Below are 27,068 nucleotides of genomic sequence, written 5' to 3' on the forward strand. Positions count from 1 at the left end.
CTAATGATTGTCTATTGTGTTCAATATGCAAGTTAAACTCTGTTCTACAGACATTATAATAAAAGAATTCTTGTTTTGAGTGTCTTATAATCTGGCAGGGAATAAAGCTATATATCTCCTAGTTACTGGTAATATGAATGCAACAGATGATACATTAAAGAAAAATTTTTAAAGGAGGTGATATTTGACTATTTTACCTAGTTCTCAAAAAAAATTAAAAATATATTCCAGCAGTAGAAAAGAAGTTGACACATTCTAGGTGGGGAAAATAGCATATGGCTGGAGTACAAGTTTGAAGGAGTGACAAGAGGGAGAGAGAACAAGGGGAAATATCATAAAGATGCAATGTGAATGATGGCTAATATCATGAATTTGGAATCAGAACAACCTCATTTAGAATGCCAACTATTCCCACTTATTAACTTCTTACCTGAGTTGATTTTACCTCTTCTGAGTCTGTTTATTCATCTCTGGTCATTGTAAGAATTAAGATAATGAATGTGAAAGGTATAGCTAAGATCCAAGAATCCAATAAAGAATACTCAAAGTTACTGCTATTGATTTATTATTCATGTGGCTATTATTAGAAATGACCCATCTTTGTGTCTCAAGGACAGATCTCTAATGGCCATATCCCAGAGGGTATGCTCTGCATGCTCTGCTTCTTCATGCAGCATGCTTACCTCAATGGATCCTTGCCTCATTCTTCATCTTTTCCAGCCTTGTCTACCTATTGCCACTACCAAGGGCCCCATAAGTAATGCCCACTGTACCTGAATATTGCTGATTTCTTACCTTGATTAAATATTCTCCTGAATTCTATTTTGTCAGAACTCTGCTTTCTAAGAAAGAGGGGTTAAGTTAGGAAAAAAAGGAAGGAAGGAAGGAAGGAAGGAAGGAAGGAAGGAAGGAAGGAAGGAAGGAAAGAAAGAAGGAAAGAAGAAAGGAAGAAAGAAAGCAAGAAATTCCTAGCTGTGCTAAATTAAAAATAGGCTTCAATTGAATTAATCTTTCTACCCTTACAGGATATTTCTATGCATTTTAAAGGTTATTTTACTGAAATGATGTCTTAGACAAAGCATTCAATGTAATGGTGAGAATTTCATATATGATAGCAGGCCTGAGGGAAAGATTTCCACACAGACATTTCCAGGCCCCTCTAATGAATTATGAGTAGGTGGTTTCCTCTACCAACATGAAGCGCCATTTCTGCATAGAGCATTGCATTTGAGATCCAGTTTTGCATTTCATGCATTTCTAGTTACGTGGGTGGAAGATTTCATGGCACCATCCAGTTTATTCTTAGCATGTGTGGGTCATGCGTTATTCAGCATGATGAGACATCTATTTGAATAATAAGGCTAAGATTTTTTTTTAAAGGCCACGGCTAACAAAGCTATAAATATTATTCAAAAGACAGAGCAGATGAAGCCATGAATCTTCACAAGACACAAGCAATAAAGTCCAGAAATTTTTATAAGAGAGTTAAGAGGAACCAAACAGGTTCCTCCAATCTGGGAAACTCCAAATCTCACTGTGCCTGAAGGCCTTAGAAGGCCCAGTTGTTGCCAACTCATCCTTCTGCAGAACCAGTGGGCGTCCTATCTGCCAACATTTTATTCTTCAGTAGCAACATTTCTAAACAACCTAGGAGTTTTCTGGGATCAGATAAAAGAAGTTACAAGTATCCATAAATAAGAACTTCTTAACATGATTATGGGTCTTGCTTTGGAGGGAGGAAGAGATGGAGTGGAGTAATTCTCAGCCCGAGTCATTAAAATAATTCAGCTACAGGTCACTTAACTTAGGGGCTCCCTACCCCACAACTTCTCCAAAATTAGACTGGACAGCCAGAGAGTGTGGCTGAGTAATAACATGACAGGTGTGGCAGGTTTTCTTTAGGTGCTTTGATAAAAATATGTTTGTGCAAAAGACACTATTCATTATAAGCAACCTGGGGTGTGGTGTTTCAATGTTTCCACGTTTAGCAAGTATAAGCTGAAACTATTAAGTGCTTTGAAATCAAGCCAGAAAGCAGACAAACTGAAGAAAAAAAAAAACTGGGCTACACCTCTCTTTATATACATCCTTTTTTCTGATCTTAAGTTACAGCAAAATATCTTGACCCCTCCCACCATTGACAAGTTATCATATTAACATGTAAACCCTAAGCAAAAATAAATATTAAATTTGATAACCTCTGCTTCAAATAGAAAAGTGTGGTATTAAGGTAGAAGAAACAAACTGTTAACACTAGTGAAATTAAATCTGTCCAGAAACCTTTATTTTAGAAAGGTTGGTATTCAAATTTTGATTCCTCATGTTGAAACAGATGGGCATAGCAGGAATAATTCTTACTGTATATCACTTTAAAATATACCATTTATATGAAGGATGTATGTTTTTAAAGCACCAGCAAAATGCCTTTACCCTTCTTTCCCACATGTCCTTGAACGTTTCAACCACTTCTGTGGTCTCAACTATCACCCCAAGGTGAATTACTTCTATTTCCACATTTCCTCTCCCTCTTGCTTTAGTTTAACAACGTATCTGCCTCCTGGTTCTACCAGCTGTGTCTCTCACATTAACCTCAAGCTCAAGCTGGTTGAAATGATTCATCCCCTTATTCAATAATGCAGAAAAACTTCTGGGCTTCTTCTTGCTCTGGATGAAATCTCCATGTCTGTTGTCAGAGGTTCAAAATTGCAAAGTCTCCCTTTCTCTTTCTTTTTCCTTCTTTTCTCCAAAAGGGTTTCCTTGACCTCTTCACTGCTGACACTTTGAGCTTGAAAATTCTTTGTCCTGAGAAAATGAGATTAGAACTGTTCTGTGCATTTTACAATTTTTGGCAATATTCCCAGCCTCTCTCTACCAGTTGCAGAAACAGTGCCCACTCCCCAAGTCGGAACAACCAAAAATGTCTCCAGACATTGTCAAATAATCCCTGGGAGGAAGAGAGCAAAATCACTCCCCCTTACCATAAGCCAGTTAGTTGCCCTACAGCCAATTAGTTCTATCCATTCTTTTATTGGTTCCTCACATCCGTCTTCTTTATCTCATTCCTGTGCAAAACCCTCACATAGAAAATCAGAGTGTGTGCTTTTTAGAGTAATTTTTTGAAATGTACTTGACAGTGTACCAAGCCCTGTCAAAGTCAACAACCAAAAATCAATATAGGGGAAAAGAAAATTTTATAAAAGAAATCTGAGAAATATTTCTGGTCATTCCAAAAAGGTTGGGGCCTGAGGGGCTTCAATGTTGATTTCATCTCTAACATTTTAAAGTCATGATTTAGAATAGAAAAGACTGCATAAGAAGCTACCAAATAACTATTTAGACAACTTTGAGATGTGATGTTCTGGACAGGGACTTTGGGTTATAGCAAAGAATGCAAGTATGCATAATGGAAAGAACGTGGGTTTTAGGTATTAGGTAGACCTAGTATGAATCCTATCTTTGCTAATTGAATATTGGAACAGAAGAGTATCTAGCTCTGTAGGCTTGTTCTGGACTAGAATTATTATTTCAATATTACATTTTTTACCAGATAGAGTTGAGACCATTACAAATGTGAAAAACTTAGCACATAGCAGGTGCTCATGAAATATAAGCTAATAATAACATGAATACTGATGCTGCTGTAGTAGCCTTAAGATGAAATTGTAGGTAATACTGAGAAGGATCCCATTAAGATAAAAATGATAGAGTATTCAGCATTTCCAGGGGAAAAAAGAGGAGCTGCAATAGACCTGGAGTCAAATAATAGACACTCCTGGGTGCCTACACCACTATAAAGTAATGGTAATAATACAATGACTTTAAAATTGATGATCAAAAGTTTATTTGTATCCCATAGATATTAACTGATACTGTATTAACCTTCTATTATGAAAAAAATTAAAATACTTACATTAGATCTTTGAGAATCAGCCTAAATTACTTGTCTATATGCAACAAAGACCAGGAAGGAAGAGCTTGAGAAATCACCAAGTGTAGTGTGGTGTCACAGAAACCAAGGGAAAAAAAAAAAAAAAAACACCTCTAATGGAGGAAATAGCTAGTAGGATCAAGTGGTGCTTACTGATGAGATGAGTGAAGAATAAAAATTAAAAAGGCAAAAAAAATTTAATTAAATTAAAAAGTCAGATGTGCTAGTGGACATCAGACTTCAGTGTGCTAATGAAAAAATGGGAAGCAAAAAAAAAAGTGTTAAAATAGATAACACTAGTTGCCAGAAACAGTGCCCACTCCCCAAGTTGGAACAACCAAAAATGTCTCCAGACATTGTCAAATAATCCCTGGGAGGAAAGGAGCAAAATCACTCCCCCTTACCATAAGCCAATTAGTTTGGCTGTGAAAGATACAGGGGAGTTGAAAGGTACTGTGGAATTGAGGAAAGTTTTCCTAAAAGTTGAGAAAAACTAGATCACATTTAAATACTGAAGGGAGGAAGTAGGTTGAGGTTACCAAAGGGGGAGATATGCAATAGAATATAGTTCCTAAAGAGGTCAAAGGGTATGTGACAAGGAAGGTGGAAGGATTAGGCTTAGATGGTAGGATGAAGCAAATAGACTCGTCTTTCATAGGAAGGAGGAAAGGGTGGCTCCTTGGGCATGGAGGCAGTCACAGGAAGTTGAAGGAGTTCCCATCTTATGACTTGCATTTCATTCATGAAGAAGTTGTTATTTCATCCATCCCTCTGACCCTTGTGCAGATTAGACAGTATTTTTTCTTTTATCTATTTTTCATCTGAAAGAGCAGAGGAACAAAAGTGACCAATGGCTCAACAATTTTGGTTCTTATGCTTTGGCGTATATTTTTTTGATAACCCATGGTTCTTTTTTAAATCTATGAAGCCATCATAAGACACACACACACACACACACACACACACACAAATATGTACACACAACAATTTCTAAGCTGTGCTCTAACTCATTAGTGTTTTCTTGAATTGTTAACATTTCTATTTAAGTTACAAATCAGTGTAGGATCCAGTCAAATAACACATGATTTTAGAGTTGAAGTTGAGGTAAATGTCTCTAAATGCAAAGATTTCGAGCTTTTCATCATGAAACAGTGTATTAAGAGAATCACTTGCTAAGAATGTGGCCGTTACGGTACAGTTTTCTGGGCAGAACAAAGGTAGTTGATACTGTACCTTGGCAAAGCTGCCTTACCTGCCTTTGTCACTGCCCAGGTGTTTCCCAGGCCTGTGGCAGACTCAGGAGGTGGAGGAGCCTGCCAGACCAGTTGCAAAGTGCAGAACACGCCTCAGGGCCTCCATTCACAATCCCATCCACCTTCAGTGACTGTGCCCAGCCTTAGCACCGCAAACCTGACCTTTCGACACAAGTAAGTTCAGCAACAATCACTTGGCTGCAGCCATCGATTCTGCCCTAGTGCCAGAAATTCTGCAGTCTCTTGGGCGGCGGCCACTTGGCAGCAGTTTTCAGGAGATCTGCTCTGGCACAGAATGCATGTGTGTGTGTATGTGTGTTTGTGTGTGTGTGTGTGTGTGTGTGTGTGTGTTCTCCACTGCTAATGTGCGATGCTTGCTGAAAGAATTAGAAGAGATAGAGTTTGAATAGGAACCGTGACTCCCTTCTCTCTTTCTACCACTGTCACAGCACCCTACCTATGCCCTGCCTTCAACAGGAGTTTGTAAAGACAAAAGACAGGGAAAAGGGAGGAGCGGAAAGAAAAGACAAAAAGAAGACACAGACTGTAAAAACACAGAGACAGGGGAGGGCCTCAGAGGAGAGGCTGAGTTAAAACATCCTCCTGGAATGTGCCTTTGGGTGGAATGTCATTTCATCTCCCCTGCCTCTACTCTTTTCCAGTTCAAACTTTGGACTCACTGAGGTGGACACAAAGAAATCTTTTTGTGTTATGATTTTCAAACCTTCCATATTTATGATATTTGCATTCCTATAATAAATTTCCCCATATCAATGGAATAGCAAGGGCTCTTTGTGGCCCTTTTTACTCAGGTCTACACAATACAACGATAATTCCTTGGTTAATATTACCAGTGGGACAGATAACTAGATAACCAGGGCCAAAAATATTCCCTTGTTCAATGACCACTTAACACTGAGTTGAGAAAGAAACAGGCAAACAGGGATCCCTGGGTGGCGCAGCGGTTTGGCGCCTGCCTTTGGCCCGGGGCGCGATCCTGGAGACCCGGGATCGAATCCCACGTCGGGTTCCCGGTGCATGGAGCCTGCTTCTCCCTCTGCCTGTGTCTCTGCCTCTCTCTCTCTCTCTGTGACTATCATAAATAAATAAAAATTAAAAAAAAAAAAGAAACAGGCAAATAACACTAACAGTCAAGGCATCTCCTTTGTAAAGATTCTCCTTCCTCATGTAATTTCTAAATGTGGTTTATCGAAAGATGAGTGGATAAAAAAGATGTGGTTTATGTATACAATGGAATATTACTCAGCTATTAGAAATGACAAATACCCACCATTTGCTTCAATGTGGATGGAACTGGAGGGTATTATGCTGAGTGAAGTAAGCCAGTCGGAGAAGGACAAACATTATATGTTCTCATTCATTTGGGGAATATAAATAATAGTGAAAGGGAATATAAGGGAAGGGAGAAGAAATGTGTGGGAAATATCAGAAAGGGAGACAGAACGTAAAGACTGCTAACTCTGGGAAACGAACTAGGGGTGGTGGAAGGGGAGGAGGGCGGGGGGTGGGAGTGAATGGGTGACGGGCACTGGGGGTTATTCTGTATGTTGGTAAATTGAACACCAATAAAAAATAAATTAAAAAAAATAAAAATAAATGTGGTTTTATAGTAAAGAGAAACTCTACTTAACTGACATGATTTTCTTTATGAAAGCAAGCTCCTCTGTTTTTGGGGGGTTGTTGTTTTACGCACAATTCCAGGTATTATACCTGGAAATGATTTCTTTTTTTTTAAAGATTTTATTTATTTATTCATGAGGGACACACAGAGAGAGGCAGAGAGGCAGAGACACAAGAAGAGGGAGAAGCAGGCTCCATGCAGGGAGCCCGACGTGGGACTCTATCCCGGGTCTCCAGGATCACACCCTGGGCTGAAGGCGGCACTAAACCGCTGAGCCACCCAGGCTGCCCTGGAACTGATTTCAAGGGGAAAGTGAACGAAGGCAACTACCGCAGCCCAACAGGGAAGGACCCCTTGCTCCAGCCTGAACTGTTAAAGAATTCAAAGTAGCATTTCATGATACTCTTAGTGCAATATCTGACAGAGAGTAAATGGTCACACAATCCTTGTGCATACAGAAATATGCAGAGAAAAAAAGGAAAAGCCAATGGCTATTTATAAGTAATGAATGATTTTGAAAGTGCTAATGAAACGGTGGAAATGGAATCCAAATTCCAAGGAATCAGAGTTGAGTTCAGAGTTGGCACAGAATGCATGTGTGTGTGTGTGTGTGCGTGTGTGTGTGTGTGTTCTCCACTGCTAATGTGCGATGCACATTAAACGGCAAATGTGGTGTGAGAAAAAAGCCAAGTGTAGACTACTTCTGCGTGTCTACAAACACATGAAAATAATACGATAAAACACATCATCAGGACATGGAGTCTATCATATGAGTAAATGATTACCTTTTAGAATACAACATTTATTCTTAAATCAATTAACCCTTTTACGTCAACAAACACTTCCCTCTGAATGCAAACAAATATATTTGTGTAATATATTACTTACATGCAGACACTTTTGGTAGATAGTTAAAAGTCTGAAACTCCAGAACAGGTCATCATTATATGAAATCTCAAAAAGCACACATATACTGCAGCCACCTGTTTTGTTTACTGCCACGGTCAACTCAAAGATAGCTTGTTGATACCACTTCTCTTCCAAAGTTATAATGGTGGAATATGAATGTTTCATTCACAAGTGGCCACTACTTCAGTTCAATATTTTACAACTTGTTTAAATAGGCTTCTATCTTCAATTCTTTGAATAGGATCCTGCTCAGCCAAGTTTCTTTGGGATAACTTCTGGCTCTGATCCAAGTCTTTTGTGTTGATAACCTGCCTTACTACTCAGCACTCAAAAAAATTCACAGATGAGGCTGGGAAAACTATTCAAGAAGCTGCCTGTGATTCAGGTAATGTGTGGTCCCTCATCTCTCCATTTACCATGTTGCTGAATTCTTTTCCATTCCCTGCTTCTATCATCTATTTTAGCTGCATTTTTTTGTAAACAATTTCCCTCTGGGGATGCCTGGGTGGTTCAGTGGTTGAGCATCTGCCTTTGGCTGAGGATGTGACCCAGAGTCCCAAGATCAAGTCCCACATTGGACTCCCTGCATGGAGCCTGCTTCTCCTCTGCCTATGTCTCTGCCTCTCTCTCTCTCTCTCTCTCACACACACACACACACAATTAAATAAATAAAATCTTTAAAAAAATAATTTCCCTATGTAACTGATTACCAAATTTCACTTGTCTACAGTGAATTCCAAGGCCATCTAGGTATCTGTTCATATTTGCCTGGTATCCCACAGGAATGTTCCCCTCATGCTTATATATTTCTTTTTCTACCACTTTGTCATTAACTTTCAAATTGACCTCCTTTTATTTTCTTCTTCTTATAATTTTGTAATTTCCTCTATCTAAATTTCTCTCTGTGGGGTGGGGAGTAAAGTTTTGTATGCAGTAGGATTTACTTTTTAATTATAATTTTTATTATAAAAATAATTAAAACGTATTACAAAAGATGAAAAATAGAACAATAACCCCCAAATATATAATTATGTGTATTTCCTTCAGGCTTGTTTTCTTGTGCATAATTTTTTCTACTTAGTTTTACTTAGCTTCAAATATTTTTTTAAACAAACACACATATAATAAACATATAAATTTTTATAATAATAGTATATAGTTTTCTAGAAATTTTTCACTTAACATTATGACATAAGCATTTTTCATGCTGATAAATAGACTCCATAAGTATGATTTTAATAGCCATGTAACATGCTGTAATATAAACTACCTTATTGTTGGACATTTAATTTATTTCTAATTGCTTACTAGTATAAATAATGCTGCTGTGCATATATTAGTAGATACAGCTTTTCCTCCCATATTTTGAGCTATGTTCTTTTCTTTTAAGATTTTATTTACTTATTTGACAGACAGAGAGCGAGCACAAGCAAGGGGAGTAGCAGAAGGAGGAGGAGAGGCAGGCTCTCCACTGAGCAGGGAGCCCAATGCAAGCCTCTATCCCAGGACTCTGGGATCATGACCTGAGCCAAAAGCAGATGTTTCGTGGACTAAGCCACACAGGTGCCCCTGGGCTACGTACATTCTTAAGTTAATATTCCAGCAGTAGAATTAGCTCATTAGAAACATATATTTTCAAATTTCCTTCCAAAAGTGGTACCATTTTGCTGCCATTACGTGAAGATAGCAGTTTTGTTATATCCTCATAAGCATAGAATAGATTAGTTTCTTTTTGTTTAGAATGAATTGATTTGTAATGCTAGTGTAAAATATTAATATTGTACTTCATAGTTGTCTGAGGTGAATTTATCATTCTGACACATTTCAAACTTATTCCATGTTAATTTCTTCACATCACAAACATGTTTGGAATGTTTACCCTAATTGAGTAAAGTACTATTGTCAACGAAAAAAAGATGAACCCAATTAAGTTTTGCTACTTTATTAAAAATTTTTTACAATGTAAAGATATTGACTTGCTTATGCTCTATCCATACAGCAGGAATCTTGTTATTCATGTGTTCTCTTCTACCTGATATTATCCGGCACAAAACTCTACTAGGTCACCATTTCACATTTAAATAACATGACTAATTAAAGCTTTATCCATTAGAAATGACCGATGTAGTATGTTTAGTATAAAGACAGTATGAAATCCAATATCTCTAGGTCTGTCATGATGTTTTATAATATGAAGCACCTTAAGAGAAGGACTAGATCTCTTAATTTTTCTTTGAGTATTTAAAGGTGATTAAATCACATGAATGTGATCTTTAAGATTGGGGCTATTCATTAGCCCCTCCTTGGTTGCTCACATGCTAGCAAAATGGTCAGGATCAGGAGAAACCAGCTCTCAATGGCCTTCATGTTGTATTTGTAACCTCACAGCAGTGTCTGAATCAGTATACAAAAACCCATTTCCTGTACCTCCCTGCATATCTTACCCCTCCTGGAAAGAGAGGCTTAGCAGCTTCATAGAAGAATGTTGGGGAGGTTTCCTTAAAAAAAGTAACTGAGATGCTATGCAAATTTATCATGTACACTGACTAATCTGTCAAATTTCCTTGAATTATGTCACAGATGTTTCAGGAGAAAAGTCAACATTCTATTTTGCCCGTAAATGTTGACAAATTTTTAAGACTACATTAATGATGTTTACTGGCTCAGCAAAGGGTAAGGTTTGACTAAATTATGAAAGGTACAAATAATTGATCAAATTATGATGATAAGTAAAAGCCTATTTCAGCACAAGAAAAAGAGGATCCAAAAAAAAAAAGTACAATCCCTGTTTTGTGTAAGAGACACTACAAAATCATTTCTTTTCAGCTTTCCATAGATATTTTTCTTTCTGTGGCTAACATTACACTTCTTACTGCTATTTCACGACCAACAAATTTAGTCAAACTTTTTTTACTAACTGGTCTTTCGTGACAAGATTTTGAACTCTAGCAAAATAGCAAATCTATAAATTATAAACTAGGATAGACTTCTAAGTAATAATTAGCTCCAGAACAGCTATGAAATTTTATCCTGAAATGAGTGAACATGAACCTTATGTATGTCTTCCCAATGAAGGATAAGAAGCCATACTTTGTAACCAGAGGATCAGCTACACTGTTTTTGTGGCAATTTCTCCAGAGGACATCTTCAATTTTGTCTATTTTCTGGTCAAATTCCTACTCTCAGTAATACAGATTCTCTGAAGATATGTGAAGATAAAGAAAAGACAATCACAAAACTAAAGTGTTCTGTGTCCGCTCATCATCTGTGACGTTTTCCCTCTGAGTTTCACAGAAATGCAAAGCCCCTAAGAATCAAAAAAAAAAAAAAAAATCCATTAATTCCCTTGCATCTAGACATGATCCTACTTAAATCATTCTAGAAAGATTTATCCTATTCTCCAGCGGATTGAATTTCACACTGAATTTAGAAGAATTTGACCCTCACGTAAGTAACAAGATGGATTTATAAAGGCGCTTTGGTGGTTATGAAATCTCTGACATTTCTTAAAGTTGACTCATTCTAGGAAAACAATTTGAATGAGTTCATTGACATCACCACTTTGAAGCACCTACACAATTTCAGTATTTGAATGACAACTACAATTTAAGATTCCGGTAGTTTCCAAAAAGAAATAAACATTTTTTTGAACTCACTAATCTCCTGATTCGTTTATACATGTAAGAGTCTTCAATTTAGCAAGTACACTGTTTGTAATCTCAACTAAGCATTGCTTTACTTCTCATGAAAGACTGAGGCTGTTTTCTTTTTAGTCCTTAGGAAGGAGATTTCTTGACAACATAAAATACCTACCAAATGGTTCACTTGGTCACCTAGTCTGATATCAGAGGCTCTTCTAGATCCTCTCCTCTTTCACTAACCTCAATGTTACGTTAATAATATATATATCTCTTCCCTCATGTTTTCTCCAGAAAAAGTTGTTGCAGCAATGCCTAACCAAACAGAATTCTTATTCTCAATGCAGCTGATATCTACATTCGCATCCTGTCATTATCTCTGCAATACTTATTAGTAATGTGTTTTATTCTCCAGTAAGTCATTGGTCTTAGACAAGGCCTAGAAGAGCAAATACAGGAAACAATGTCATTGGCTTCTGTTGGCCAATTAATTTCTATAGCAAAGCCATCATCCATGATTGTACTCAACACATTTTTACAAGTGGACTACTGCATGAAATGAGAAAAGGTGAAATCACTGAGAGTCAAAACTGTCAGATCATTCGATAACATTCCTTGGTGGTCAGGAAAGGGAATTCTCCAGAAGAGTTGTTTCTCTTGGTAAAAGGATTTAGTTATTATATGCATATTCATCATATTCTCAAATCTTAGTAATAGAGCCAAGGATATCCCCATTTAAAAAGCTATAAACTGAAGTGCAAAGAGATAGTACCTCATATCCCAAAGAAAACCATCAGAAGGAACACATGGACCATGATTTCTTATTTTGCAACTCACTAGATTATTTTCCTTCCCATATGGCTGACTTGGTTGCTATCCAAATGATGCAGGATCTTTTACCTAAAAAACAGCATTTTCCAATTAACCAAATACATAATAGAGAGAAGAGATTCTTTTGAGGACTCAAGGACTGATCTCTCCTGGAGGCAAGCTACTGAATTTGATGGACCAGAGGCCAAATGGGTAATGACAAATTCCAGGTTTTCATGTTTTGGTTCCTTGAGTGCCTGAAAGCATATGGAATGAGATTCTTTTCTGAGACACTGCAGTGATGACAGAGAACAGAAGTGTTCAAACTCACAGGATTTTAAGGAATTAAATGTATAGGGAGCTTTGGGGAAGACAATGGTAGAAAAAAAGAAGGAATGTAAGATCTGTCAAAAAATATCCTCAACTTCTACTACACAATTTGCTTTCTAAGAAAAACAGTCTTGACTCAAAAAAAGCTGGTTCATAAAAAAGAGTAACTGGTATGTAGCAGCAATAAAGAAAAATATTTCAACAAAGTAAACTAAAGTGGAGGAGTAAATTAGAGAAATACAAAAAACAAAGTGTTAAGGGAAGTTTATGGTTCCCAAGTAAACAGATCTGCATGGATACGAGCTCTTGGTTTTCTGTGAGTGGATTTTGGACAAATCACTTAATTTTCATTAGTCTCCTTCTGCCCAATGTGAAAAATAGATTATTTGAGGACATAATGTGAGATAAGTTTTGACAATCACTTAACAGTGCGTCCCATATAGTGGCCAATAAATATGAATTTGTTTTAGGATATGAGTTTAATCTATAATCCCATTTAATGAAACATAGTTTATGTTCTTATTTAATGAAACATAGCTTGCAAAGCTGAAATATAAAATAAGAAAGATAAGACAATATTAAAATAATTATGACATCCATTAAGTAGATAATAAATTGATTCCAGGTTCTAGCTCCTGCACTGTAAGACTTGAAACATAGGTAATTTATTTATTTTAAATGAATAAACATCTTTGGATCCAATTCAGGACATCTTACAGCATATTCTTTTCTTCTTTACTATAGCTATAGAAATGTACCTCCCTCGGGATACCTGGGTGACTCAGCAGTTGAGCATCTGCCTTCTGCTCAGGGAATGATCCTGGAGTCCCAGAATCAAGTCCCACATCAGGTTCCCCATGAGGAGCCTGCTTCTCCCTCTGCCCATGTCTCTGCCTCTCTCTCTCTCTCTCTCTTTGTCTCTTATGAATAAATAAATTAAATCTTAAAAAAAAAAAAAAGGAATGCACCTCCTCAATGGTATTCTGTGAAAAGTATTTGAACTAATTCATTCATTTAAGAACTGAGAGATAACATAAATAAGACTAGTTAGAATTAACCAGATCTTAGTTCAGAACTACATTTAGAGAATTAAATGCAGGTCAGCCACTACTAGATTACTCAAAAATTTTTTTAGAATAAGACAGAAACCCTTATTATTACATAAAATCTACTGTGTTAAAGATTTTTCTTAAAAAATGTTTAACATTCCATGGTATGAAATACCCATATTAGTGCACTAAATGCAGTTGATGGGTCACTGTTCTGCAACCTATGGTGCGACATTATTTGAGGAAGGATGAGTTGTCTGGCATTACGATAAAAATCTAAGATTTCAAATCATTATTATAGACAGAACATGAAGTAGCAGAAGTCCTTAAAAATGAAATGTCAACACACCAAATTGTTTAGTTACTCTTAAAAGGAAGTCTCAGCAATTCACTTTGCTTAGTAACTCAGTGTTAGTTGATTATGTGAACCCTCTTGTTCCCAAGGACCTAAGTATTAATTACTCTTAAAATTGTTAAACTAATAAACTGTAGTTATTCCTCAAAAAGAGATACCTAATGTATTAACATTAGTCATTTATACATATCAGATATTTTAAAAGGTACTTTACAATAAGAAATTGCTATAAAAAATACTAAGTAATCTTACTGCTCTTTTACAGTCTTCTATGGCCACTCAAGAATTGTCCAAAGGATATCAGAGCACAGCTCCATTCTGCTTTAAATTCTTCCACCCAGTTTTCACTAGTAGTAGTTCCTATCTATTGATACACTAGTTCTAGGGGAACAAACATCAACTGACCAAAAGCTGACTCACCAAAAATCAACAAGTTGAATGAAAATTTGCTAAATTTTCTATATCTTTATAATAATTGTTAATATATGATAGAGCAAATCTTCTGCTTCCAAAAATATGGAGTAGGCAGATTTTTTTCTAACCTTCCTACTAATGCAAATAACAATCATAGAACATTATATATAAAGATAATATAAGAAAACAGTTAAAGAAAGAAGAAAGCAGACTGGCTAGGGACTTTGGAATTATATGGTGGTGAGAGATCACTAAGCTTTCTTTTCACTCCATATATTCCAGATTTGGAACTGAAGACACTAACAACCCAGAAACACCAACAATTTCAGAGAAAAGAAAAGCCCAATAAAGCCTACTCAATTTAGCCAAAGAACCAGCAAGAGGCAGCCTAGAAAACAACATAAAGCTTTTAGATGACAATCTCTCTACTTTTGCCAAACATCACAGAAGAAAGAAAAACTATGGCTACATCCCCAAACCAAGCCAGCAAGACCTAGCAGAGATTCTCGACTTCTACCCCAATCTGAGAGTAAGGAGGCACCCCACCTCTTCCCCACTGAAATGGTGTCAGGGGAAGAGTAGTGGAATCAGGAATTTCTCCACAACCCAGTTGCAATGGGACCACTGGCATCCCCAAATGTATCAGTGGAAACCATGCAGCAAGCAACAATGAATCACCCTACCTCTTCCAGACAGCAAATTAATGGAGGTCTAGTGTAGAGCTAGAAGTTTCAATCTCTTTCAGTAATATCTAAGAGAGTACCCATCCCAGCTCAAGTGTCAATGAAGATCAGTGGGGAACCTGGATTTCTATCCTTGCATATCAGGAAAGAAGTGGCACCTCCTTTCCCTTCCCCTGCTGGAGCAATATCAAAATGAGCCAGTTAATATAGAAGGTTTAAATAAGATTCAGTCTCATATACCATAATACCCCAAATGTATAAATTTCAGCCTAAGATCACATATCATATCAATAATCAGGAATATCTCAAATGGAATAAAAAAAGATAACAGATGCTGACACTGAGATTACAGGGGCATTAGAATTATCTGAAAAAGATTTTTAAAGCAGCCATGATATAAATGCTTCAATGCACAAGTATGAATACACTTGAACAAACAGAAAGTCTAAGTAAGGAAGTAGTTGATTTACTAAGAACCAAATAGAAATTCAAGAATTGAATAGATGGGGTGCTTGGGTGGCTCAGTCAGTTAAGTGTCCAACTCTTGATTTTGATGTAGGTAATGATCTCAGGGTTGTAAGACTGAGCCACACTTCAGACTCCATGCTGGCTGCAGAGCCTGCTTCAGATTTGCTCTCTCCCTCCCCTTCTGCTCCTCTCCTCACTCTCTCTCTTCTAAAAAAAAAAAAAAAAAAAAAAAAAAATTTAATTAAAGAATTGAAAAATACAAGAACCAAAATAAACAACTGAATAAATAAACCCAAACCCAAGGGCAGGATGGAGGAGATAGAGAAAATAATCATTGAGTTGGAAGACAGAACAACAGAAATTACTCAAACTGGAAAAAATAGAATGGAAAAAACTAACAGAGTCTCAAGGAACTGTGGTACTATAACCCAAGATGTAACATCTATGTCAAGAGAGTCATAGAAGAAAAGGAGAATGAGGGTCGGGTTAAAAAAAGTACTCAAAGAAATAATGGCTGAGACCTCCTCAAATTTGGCAAAGAAATAAATCTACAAATTCAAGAAGCTAAGTGAATCTTAATGGGATAAATCTCAACAAATCCCAATTTACCTCAAGATACATTGTAGTCAAATTTATGGAAACTAAAAACAAAGAATAAATTTTAGAAGTGTTGAGAGAGAAATACCTTACCAATATGACAACGGGTGAGGGGGGACTCATAACAGTACATTTCTCCTCAGAAACCATAGAAACAAAAAGGAAGTCACCAAATTTTTTCAACTGCTGAATTAAAAGAACTATCTTCCCAGAATCCTACATGCAGTGAAATATCTACAACTGAACACAGTTTCTTAAAAAAATGAAACATGTAACTATAATATGACCTAGCAACTATACTCCTTAAAATTTATCCCAGAGAAATGAAACTTATGTCCACACAAACACCTGTACACAAATTTCACAACTTTATTTGTAATAACCTAAAATTAGAAACAACCCAGATATTTTTCAACAAGTGAATAGTCAAACAAGCTGTAGTATATCCATACATCCATATCATGGAATACTACATAGCACTAAAAAAGGAACAAACTATTGATGCATACAACAACCTGCATGTATCTCCTGATAAATATGCTGAAAGAAACAGGCCAATCTCAAAAGGTTACAGACTATATGATTCCATTTATATTTCATTGATGATTTGAAAAAAAAAATCTAGAAGTAGACAACAGATTAATGGTTGCCAGGAGTTCAGGATGTGGGGGGTGGGGTGAGAGTGGATGTGGCTATAAAAGAGCAACATGAGAGATCTTTGTGGTGATAGAAACGTTCCGTATCTTGATTGTATCAATATCAATATCAATACCAATATCTTGGTTGTGATAATGTACTATAGTTTTTAAGAAGTCACCATTGGGGGAATCCCTGTGTGGCGCAGCGGTTTGGCACCTACCTTTGGCCTAGGGGCGATCCTGAAGACCTGGGATCGAGTCCCGCGTCGGGCTCCCGGCATGTAGCCTGCTTTTCCCTCTACCTGTGTCTCTGCCTCTCTCTCTCTCTCTCTCTATGTCTATCATGAATAAATTAATTAATTAATAAATCTTTAAAAAAAAAAAAGAAGTCACAATTGGGAGAAACTAGGTAAAAGTTGCACAAGCTCTCCCTGAATATTTATTTTAAATGCATGTGAATCATCTCCAAATAGTTGGATTTTTAAAAATAAATCTAATAGGGCAAAACTCTTTCATTATTCTTCAAATGACCTTTCTTGACTTTTCCTTACACATTTTGCAGCAGCAACTCCATGACATTTTATGCAGGGGCTTGGCAGACAGCAGTTGTGGATAAGTACAAGTCAGAGCAGGAAAAACAAGAGTTGGGGGCCAAGTGACAACTGCAGCTGATAGACTGGTTTATAGAGATATAGGGCCACTTATTTGGGGGGATCCCCAAAATAACTGGGAAACACTGTGATCATGGATGGACTACTAGCTCATCTGATCATTGAAAATATGACTTCATTTTAAAAACATGGGCTAGCAAAAATTGAAACATCTATGTTTTAACTATCTCCATGACTTTGACCAGCAGATTGGTCTACCTAGTTAAATAAAAAAAAAGTCCTTCAAGGAGAATATTTTCCAAAAAAAAAAAAAAAAACGGATACTTTTATAAATTCTCCATGGTGCAGATTAACAATTTCATTATTATCTGCACAAGCAGTCCCCGGTTCTTCTCTACGCGCAGTATAAAGTCAGGCACTGTACAAAGGGAGTAAAGAAAGGGAGTTGCTGCCTTTGAGAATTTATATCCAAACCCAGAAAATATGCATATGAAGAGATATAGGAAAGAAATAGTCAAGCCGAAACACGGAATTGTGCTCTTACTAGCTCAAATCACTACCAACACCACCAGTGGCTCATGAAACTACATTCCCTCCCTCTCCATGTTCATCTTGGGCCTAGTTCCTTCTTTTCCTCCATGAGCCACCTGAGCCTCACACCCATTTGCATAGCATACCTGAAGCAATGGTAAGGAGTAGTTATTTGTCCACATGACAATGGCTTACTAAGGGCTAACTGTGACATCATAGTCTATGGTAATATTAGGTTCATAAAGAGAAATAAAACATGGTCTTAGCTCTCAAGCCTTGGTGTGGAGCAGACATGTCAACAAATAACACAGATCAGAGTAATTAGTCCAGTATATAACTTGACAGGGTCTAGTAGAGGTATAAAAAAGAGCACAATTCTAGCACATAAGAAGCAACCAGGGCACCTAGGTGGTTCAGTCAGTTAAATGTCTGCCTTTGGCTGAGGTCATGATCCCAAGGTCCTGGGATGGAGCCCCACATTGGTTGGGCTCCCTGCTCAACTGGGAGTCTGCTTCTCTCTCTCCCTCTGCCTGTTGCTCCCTCTGCTTGTGCTCTTTCTATATATATCAAATAAATAAATAAAATATTTTTTAAAAAAAGCAACCAATTTATGGGCACTCTCAACTAGACATAGGCCAATCTATTCCCTTGAAGTAACAAGACAAAATGGGACCATCATTGATATGACATCAGAGTATCTACCTATTTCCCAGGGAGATTATGAAGTCCAAATGTGTGAACTACAAGGGGCTAAGATATGCTAATTGCCACAAATTTATCTGTAATGTTATGGAAGCCCCATGGCTTTTCTGACTCACATTTCCCTCGTATGTAAAGCCAGAGGATGTACCAAGCTCTAAAAGAAACCACCTAAGCTGGAATTCTTTGGTAAATCACCATCTAGTATTCGTAAAAGGCAATCAAAGCAATCCCAGCTTCTCCACTTCTTAGCTGTGTGAACTTGGGCAAGTCACTATCATTCTATGCTTCAGTCTCCTCATCTGTAAAGCAGCATACTAATAAGATATCTCATAGGATTGTCAAGAAGCTGTAATGAGTTCATCTACATGAAGTGCTTAGAAGAGTGCCTAGCACCTATTAAGTGTTGTATAAATATTACCTATTATTGTCATTATTGTTTTTATTTTAAATTTCCAATGCTTTTTAAGTATTTCATCTAAACCACTGAAATATCTGATTGTAAATGCATGAACTGTTTGCATATTCTATCCAAGAGTCACTATTAAGAATTCACAAATTAATAAATTAATGAGTCAAATTCTTCCAAAAGCATAGTCCTCAAAAATAAAGCAGGTTCTTTGGGAAGCCACATAACTAAGAGGATGTCACTACATTATTTGATCATATATGAAATAATTTCCTCCTGGCCACAAAAAAATGTATACATACTTCCAAAGCTCTCTAAATTTCAAAATGACCTGAACACCTAATTTAGGATCCATTGGGTCCTTGCTATTTAAGTACAGTTGGCAGACCAGCACTTGATTCAGTAAATCTTATTTGGAGCCCAAGATTCCACATTTGTACAAGTTTCATGGGCTGCCAGTCTGGTCCACAAACAATACTTTGAGCAGCAAAACACTAAGCTGCAGCAATCAGAAACAGACTCCAAAACAACAGAAATGATTGAATTTGTTGTACCAAAGTCCCTGTAATTCATCAAATCTGGAAAATGTCTTAATTAACACATCGTACAATCACAATTATGTCCATAAAGTATTTCAGAACTTACATGAAACTCTGACACGAGTACATATATAAACACAAGAGGTTCCATATTGGCAGACATGTTGCTTGTAATTTAATTTATATAATAAAATTTTCACAGTTACAGAGATGAGCTGCATAGCCTTCATAAGTGGGCACACATGACAGGGGAAATATCCCCTGATTTTAATTTGGACAACTATGGGAAGGTCTTTATTTAAAGACATATTACAATCATTCTGAGAGTGGGATTCAACCTAAGCATAGTCTTAAACTATGGTTGTGGTATAGCTTCTGCTTTTTATAAACGTAATAGGGTTTGTGTTTTCCTGAGAATGGTGTGAATCCTACCCTTAGATCTGTATCTGTCAGAATATGAATTGTCAGTTGTGCAGTGTCTAAAGATTTAGGATTAAAATTGTATACATCCAGTCTAAAAGTGGCCTAGTTCCCAGCAGCTTCAACAACATAGTACTGAGAGGCCCTACCTTTGGAGTGGACTTGAACTGAAATTTAGACCTTTTCTTAAAACAAACGAAAATAGAATCTTGTTGAAGTGAAGACATACTGTAATGTGTAAAAGGATGATTTAGGAAGACGTGGAAAGCAAACTATTGGATGGCTGCAGCTCTTTACAACCAGCTCGAGAAGAAAGCCAAAAAGCTGCTTGCTATAAAAGATGCAGCAAAGTCCCTGCTCCCCAAGCTGCAGAGCACAGGCAATGCTTGCATAAACCCTCCTCCTAACCTTGGAAGATGTATGACTTTGGGATTTCAGAGGTTTCCAAAAATACATGAAATGCAGAAAATACTTCCCTCCTTTGCCAAAACACGCCAGCCCTTTATTTACATTACATTTCCCCCTTCTATATGTTGGAAATAGTAAGATCCCTCATAGCACAGATAAGATTGAACATAGGGTAAGGCAAATGGGAGGCAGCTCAGCCCATTCTGTCTTGAAATCTTCTTTCACACCTCTCTCCGAAATGTAAATATGGACTTGGTCCAGCTTTCCCAGTCCGAATGACTTTGGCTGAGGGCGGTTGGTATGGAAGTCATTTCCCTTCTAGGTGCAGTAGCTGCTTTCCACAGACTCAACAAAGACACGAAATATCATTAACATCTGATTCCGAAAAGGTTGACAACCACTTCTTTGTTTTACTCAGCAGTCTGGGGAAAGCTGCTGCGCATTACTCTATCATGAGCAAAATTATACCTATTAGGCTCTGATAGGAGTATTGGAATATTTCTCTCATTTGTGCACAGCACTGAAGCTTGAATATGCCTATTGTTTTCACAGTATCCATTACATATTTTAAATGGCATGGAATGATCATATATGTAAACATTACTTCAGCTGAGGCTGAGTGATGCTTGGCAAGGCAAGAGAGACTGTCTGATCTCCTTGGGCCTTGGTTTCAAGAAAAGGGGTGCCAAGGGACTTTGGGGGGATGGCTGATGGTTACAGAAAAGAGTGAGATGGATTGACCGATGGGTGCTGCTGCATTAAAGTCTGGATCCCTTCCTTTGATACACACAAAAAGCTGCAGGCCTCAAATAGCTCCCCCATTTTGTGGCATATTTGAGGATGAAAGGCTTGCCTGAGGGTCTGAAAGAGCAAGAGGGAAGAGTAGAAGAAAGCGGAGAAGGCTTACTAGTTGCAGCTTCAAGATTCATGAATAAGGAGGGGGAAAATGCCTCCAAATTGAAAAACACTTCTAAAATAGCCATTAATAATCACATTCTCTAAGATAAAAGCAAGAATCCTAAACTGTTTTTTTAAGCTCTGATGTTTTTCTTTCAGTCTTCAGAATAGGAAATGGAATTAGCCTAAAAACATGAAATCAACTGATTAAGAATTCCTGAAACTTCCCAGGGTCATGAGACAGACACACTGGATGGCACTATCCTCACTGTCATAAACCCTGTAAGCAGAAACATTTCTGCACACAGGACGTTGATGCTTGTAGCAACCTGTAAGCTTAATCATTTACAGAGCTGAGTGTGAGCCTTCACCCCAAAATCTAAGTCCTGGAGCCCTACACTCGAGTTGGAATGTTTATTGCTACTTTTCTGAGAAATTCTCAAAATTATCGTGGCATTTTATTCGCCAATAGTCCACATGTCGAGTGTATTTCTCTCCTTTTTTAGATTAGACTTAGATTTCCCTGATAACCAGGAACATAAACACCGGGGATAAGGAAAAAGTCATTATTTGAAGAATTTGGTCCATACAGATAGACAAAAAATTTCCTCTAGGCCAAATGTATACCAAAATGTTTATTGTGCTAAATAATTCTGCTTCCTTGATAGATAGCTCACACTCACTTTTAGTCTGAAAACCTGGCCTTAGGCAACCTTACAATAACAAACTCATGGCTGTTTACTGCTTCAGAAAGGAATAAAATTGCTCCTTACTCTACTGAAGTTATTCTATAGCAAATAAGGTCAACACACCTTATTTATATATTTTTTAGCATCCACCCTAAGTTTGTCATGCTACACTAAGAAAAAACAAAACACATAAGAGAATGGTCTTATCTCCAGCTAAATCTTGAGCTTCTTACCAGCAAAGACAAAGTCAAACTGCAGGAAAGGTTTTAAATGATGAGCAAAAATCAGATCACAACAATACGAGATTCACTGGCAAATGAGTGATATGGACAATAGACGCAGAGGCAAAAGAGAGCTCATCAAGGGGTCAGGAGAGGCTTTATCAAGGAAATAAGATTTGCCCACCAATGAAATCATTGCTACTTATCAGAATTAAAAGATTAGCACAAGGTAGTAATGTTTTCCAAAACAATACTTTAAATAGTTTTCTTTCAGTCTGGCTGGCTTCTTTCCCTGTTATGATTTTTTTTAAATATCCATTCTGCTTGTCAGTAGGCTGTCTCTTTTTAAAAACATGAGACATCTTAATGATCGATCAATCCAGTGACATTGAAAAAGATAGGCTATAGCACTAGCCATTTGGGGAAACTCAGCTGTGCTGTCTCCTGCCCATTTTGTTGAAGTGAGATGGAGACAAGCTGTCCTCACTACAACCAAATACACTCCCCCATGAGCATCCGCACCACCACACTCCAGGTTCCAGGCCCTCCGAGCTTTGTTTATCTTTACAGAACTACATGCCCACTCATCCCCCATCCACACACACACACACACACACACACACACACACACACTGCATGATCTTGCTCAAGAAATATTCTAGCTATAGCCCATAAATATAAATAGACAGGGTTTCTTAGCAGTAGAAAAGGGTTTCTATTTCTCCTCTTTTTTAGCGCAGACATTACTGACCATATGCAAGAGTCCAATGGGTAGGCACCATACTTTCCAATGAGGTTATGATTTTATTAGTCCCAAATAAAGGGCTATTGCGCAGTAATGCTACAATTAGCTCACATCACCCAAAGGACAATGGTGGCAGTGTTTCCCAAGAACTGATGAGGATTCCAGGTGTTTTGAACTGGGGTGATTTTTCTCCCAACTCTAGCGACCAGTCAAGTCGCTGTTTTAAGTCCCAAGTGCAAAAAAATTGTTTGTAATGTCCAAGGCAGGGCAGCATCTAAATTATTTGGGAAATGGTTTGCAAAGAAGAGAGCTACAATTTATTAACTCTTAACAGGTGTGAAACAGAACAGTTCAAAATCACCGATTTGTTATTCAACCCAAGGTGCCTTAAATTGGAAGAACTGTATAAAAATCTACCGCAATTCAGAGAAAATAACCCAAGGAGTTTGTAAATCTTCACTAGTTCTTAAGCAATCTACTCACATTTAGTAGCTCATAACACTGACTGATCTCTTTTCCATGAAATGAAATCTGAGCTAAATTCCATTAACACCTCTTCCCTAAGTCGACATTTCTCCTGCCCCTCGGCTCTCCCCTCTTTAGAGCTCTTTCTCAAACTCCAGGTAGGAGGAGCACAACCTGGGGAGCAAAGGTGGTACAAGATTCAACTTGGAATAGGATTCTTGCCCAACTTTGTCCCGATAAACAAGCTGCCTTCAGTCCAGTTAATTGACTTCTTTGTCACCCTGGATTAAAGGATCACTTAGATCCCTTCCCTTGCAATGCTGACATTAGGTGTCTCCATACTTCTCTGAAAAGTATTCTTTCTCCTCTCACCAACTTTTTCCTCATTCTTCTTGGACTCACCATACATTAGAATGGAGCGATCTTACATATCACCTCTTGTACCTTTGAAAGCCAGATACCTGGGCTTTCCTTGGTGTCCTGCCTTCACTGGGTGCTTAAGTCTGAAATAAAATGCACAGATTCAGAAGGTCAAGCAGTACGGAAATTCTAAACTCACCCAGCACTGGCCTACGCAATTAGTATATAAAAGAGCAATAATTAAAGATAAAGCATAGCTTGTAATGTTTTAAACTGACTAAAGAGGAAAAGCATGTGAACTTTTGAAGACAAGTTGTAACAAGGGTTAGATATATTACATTAGAATCAAGTAGAGTCTCGTGTATTTAGGAGCCAGTAGTTATACTCCAGAAAGTTAGAACCCAAGCCCTGAAATGCAGGAGAAGGGTACGTGCTTAGTTTATTTTCTCAGATTAAATATCCAGTCCTAAAGTGATGCAATCATAATTGACATTTTAATAACAATCCAAACAGAGTACCTTTTGCACGTTGGATAATATACAGTTATTTGATACCATGGGTAATAAAATTGTATTTTAAATGTCATAGATGCCAAAGAAAAAGAAAGCTTCCACTAAAAATAAACCTCAATCAGAAAAAAATAAAACAAAACAGAACACTAACTTTTCCCCCAAAAAGCCCTCATGTTTTAAACTCAATGTAGGGATAACAAGATATTTTCTTATCTATCTAATGTAGAATTCTCTATACCTGATCAAACATGGCACATGTACATATAAAAAGCTACACATAGTTACCCATCCCACAAGCTTTGGAAAAGGGAAAGACAGTGATTTCATAAAGAGAGAGAGAAGACGAGAAAAACCTAGTATCAACATCTTTTGCTTCAAAAATCTATTATGTAGTAAGCACCTTCACTCAGTGAATGTTTATAGAATTCAGATTCAAATACAAAAGCATGCAACAATTTAAACTTGCAAGATCATCACAATTGATGGAATATTCACTTGATAAAGCCCTGCAAAGCAGCAGCCTTCTTCCATTTAAAAGATGAGCAGAAGGCTCAGTTAGCCTAGCAGTTTCTCAGGCTCCCGTGATTAGTCAATGATGCAGCTACACTGTCACCTTGACCTTCTAACTCTAGTCCAATGCTCTTTGCACCACACCTTGCTGTTCCCACTCCATAAAAATGAAAAATGCATTCCAGAATTCCCAGTCTCTGCCACTGCAGCAGCTCTTAAGAAGATGTGAAAGAGCTGGGCACTTCCCTTCTATGCCATTTTACTTCTCTCATGTCCAGAGCCTGTCAAGGGTCTGCTCTGTATGAGTAATTGCTTGGTGACAATTTGGGAGATGAAAGGTGTTTCAGGAGCTCTACTCGGCAAGTTCAAGTTCCCCATGAAGCCATTTCCCAAAATGAAGGTTAAGTAATACATAGGTCTTAGTTCTTTTTGTCTAATAGGACCAAAGCAATCTTCCAGGAAAAGAGAGAGAGAGAGAGAGAGAGAGAGAGAGAGAGAGAGAGAGAGAGAAAGAAAAACCAAAATAAAGAACGAAAGAAAGAAAGAAGAAAAAAAATCTGAGTCCACATGAAATGTTGAACTTTGGCTCTCTTTGCCTGTTTTTATTTTCTTTCCCTCTTGTTTGTGCAACTACAATTGATGCAAAATGTAGCCACTTCCCCAAGAATCCCATAGTATCTTCAGGTATAGTCAATTCATAAAACCAACATCTAACCTTTTAACTTGTATTTTCTTTGACAATTCTTCTTCATGGATTTTATTTATTTAGTCCTTCCTCTCCATTTCTGCAATGGATTTCCCATGTTTACATAGTGGGCCTTCTGAGCAAAGAAGGTGTTAAATAGCAGACAGCTTAGGAAGCTTGAGATTCTGGAGGTATTTAGAGATGCATCTTTCTAGAGATGTTTATTTACATCCCAGGGTTATAAACTTAGAGATGCCTTGCCCCTTTCATGTGGAGGAGACTGGCTTACATTCCAGGTAATAAATAATCTCTCTCTCTGGAGGGAAGATGCGGAGATATGCTAGTGACCCTATAAAAGATCAGAGTGTGCTAAAATTTGGGGTCCCCTCCTGGGGAACACCCCATTACACACATAGATAACACCCAACCCTCATGGAGTCACCTCATGGGGATTAGAGCACATGGACTGATGCAAGTTGCTCCTGGAGCTGCTCTTCTTGCTGCGGGTAATACAGCATCTGTCTCTAACCCCAAGTCTTAGGTTTCTGTCAGTATTTTTATGTTCAACTGTGGCAGACTAACTTGTTAGTTAGGATGAAGTTCAGACCCTTCCCAGTTTTTTACCAAACACCCACTGCCAATGCCTTAGCTTAGCTCAAAACTACCTGCTTGCCTGGTTTGTTTCTGTCTCCTTAGTGGTCTTCCTACTTCATTCTCCTTCCCTTGCTGAATATATCCCCTTTTCAGTCATCAGAGTGACCACCTAAAATTCAGCTGTAATGTTCGCCCTTCCCTGCTTAAAACATTTTGGAGGCCACTGATTTGGGGGAAAGAAATTAAACTTCTTAGCCCGGCCCTGCACAATCTGAGCCCAAACCGACCAGTCTCCAAACCCTGAGTGCACTCTGACGTTTGCACCAGTGCTATCCCACGCTCCTTTCTTCCTCTCTGCCTGGAATGCCCTCTATCACCTGCTTCCACAACCCATCACCACTTCTGCATGATGAACACCACTCATTATTTCAATACCCAACTCAAATACTACCTCCTCTGGGAAGCCTTCCTAAACTCCCGAGGACATTAGCTTCTCTCTGTTCTCAGCTTGTCTAGGACACTGCACTTATGGTTCATGTGATACACTGATTAATATTCTCTGTTCACAGGTTTGTCCAATCCACTCAATTGTGAGCTGTCTTGGTGAAACATTGTATTTTCCCCCTCGCCCTGTAATACAGAATGTACATTCACTTAACATTTGTTGAACAAATGAATGAGCAGAAGAAACACTGAAATGTTTTCAAAGACCTTGGTTCTCATCCTTTTTTCATCTACATGAGCCCTCCACCCAATCTTGTGATGATTTCCGATGAAGCCACACATGTTGTCTTCGCAGACTCTGTCGACACATGGAGAAGAATGACAAGCAAAGCTATTGTGCTCTTCATTACAAAGTGCATTTCACATTACATACTTTTGCCACCACTTCAACCACAGGCATCCCTCTATCCCCAAACTGAAAGTGGCCTCGGAGATTTGGAAAAGAGCAAACTGAGTAAGTTAACTTAGATAACTGAGTCATGTTTGAAATAGTTAAGGCTTTTGTTTATTAACATTTTATTTATAAAGCCTTAATGGCTCCCTCTTCCACTCAGT

At 37.8% G+C, this 27,068-nt stretch overlaps 1 long non-coding RNA gene across 1 annotated transcript; it reads right to left on the reverse strand.

Moving 5' to 3' along the window:
- Window positions 1-2,301: 2,301 nt before the first annotated feature.
- LOC140603738 (uncharacterized) lies at window positions 2,302-17,981 on the reverse strand. The gene is made up of 3 exons (XR_012006727.1): window positions 16,936-17,981; window positions 3,911-4,749; window positions 2,302-2,802 (listed from the first exon to the last, which is right to left on the reverse strand). It is a non-coding gene; the product is annotated as an uncharacterized lncRNA (long non-coding RNA).
- Between the last annotated feature and the right edge of the window lie 9,087 nt (window positions 17,982-27,068).

The sequence above is a fragment of the Canis lupus genome, chromosome 14 (assembly GCF_048164855.1).
Source record: "Canis lupus baileyi chromosome 14, mCanLup2.hap1, whole genome shotgun sequence".
Taxonomy (NCBI): Eukaryota; Metazoa; Chordata; class Mammalia; order Carnivora; family Canidae; genus Canis; species Canis lupus.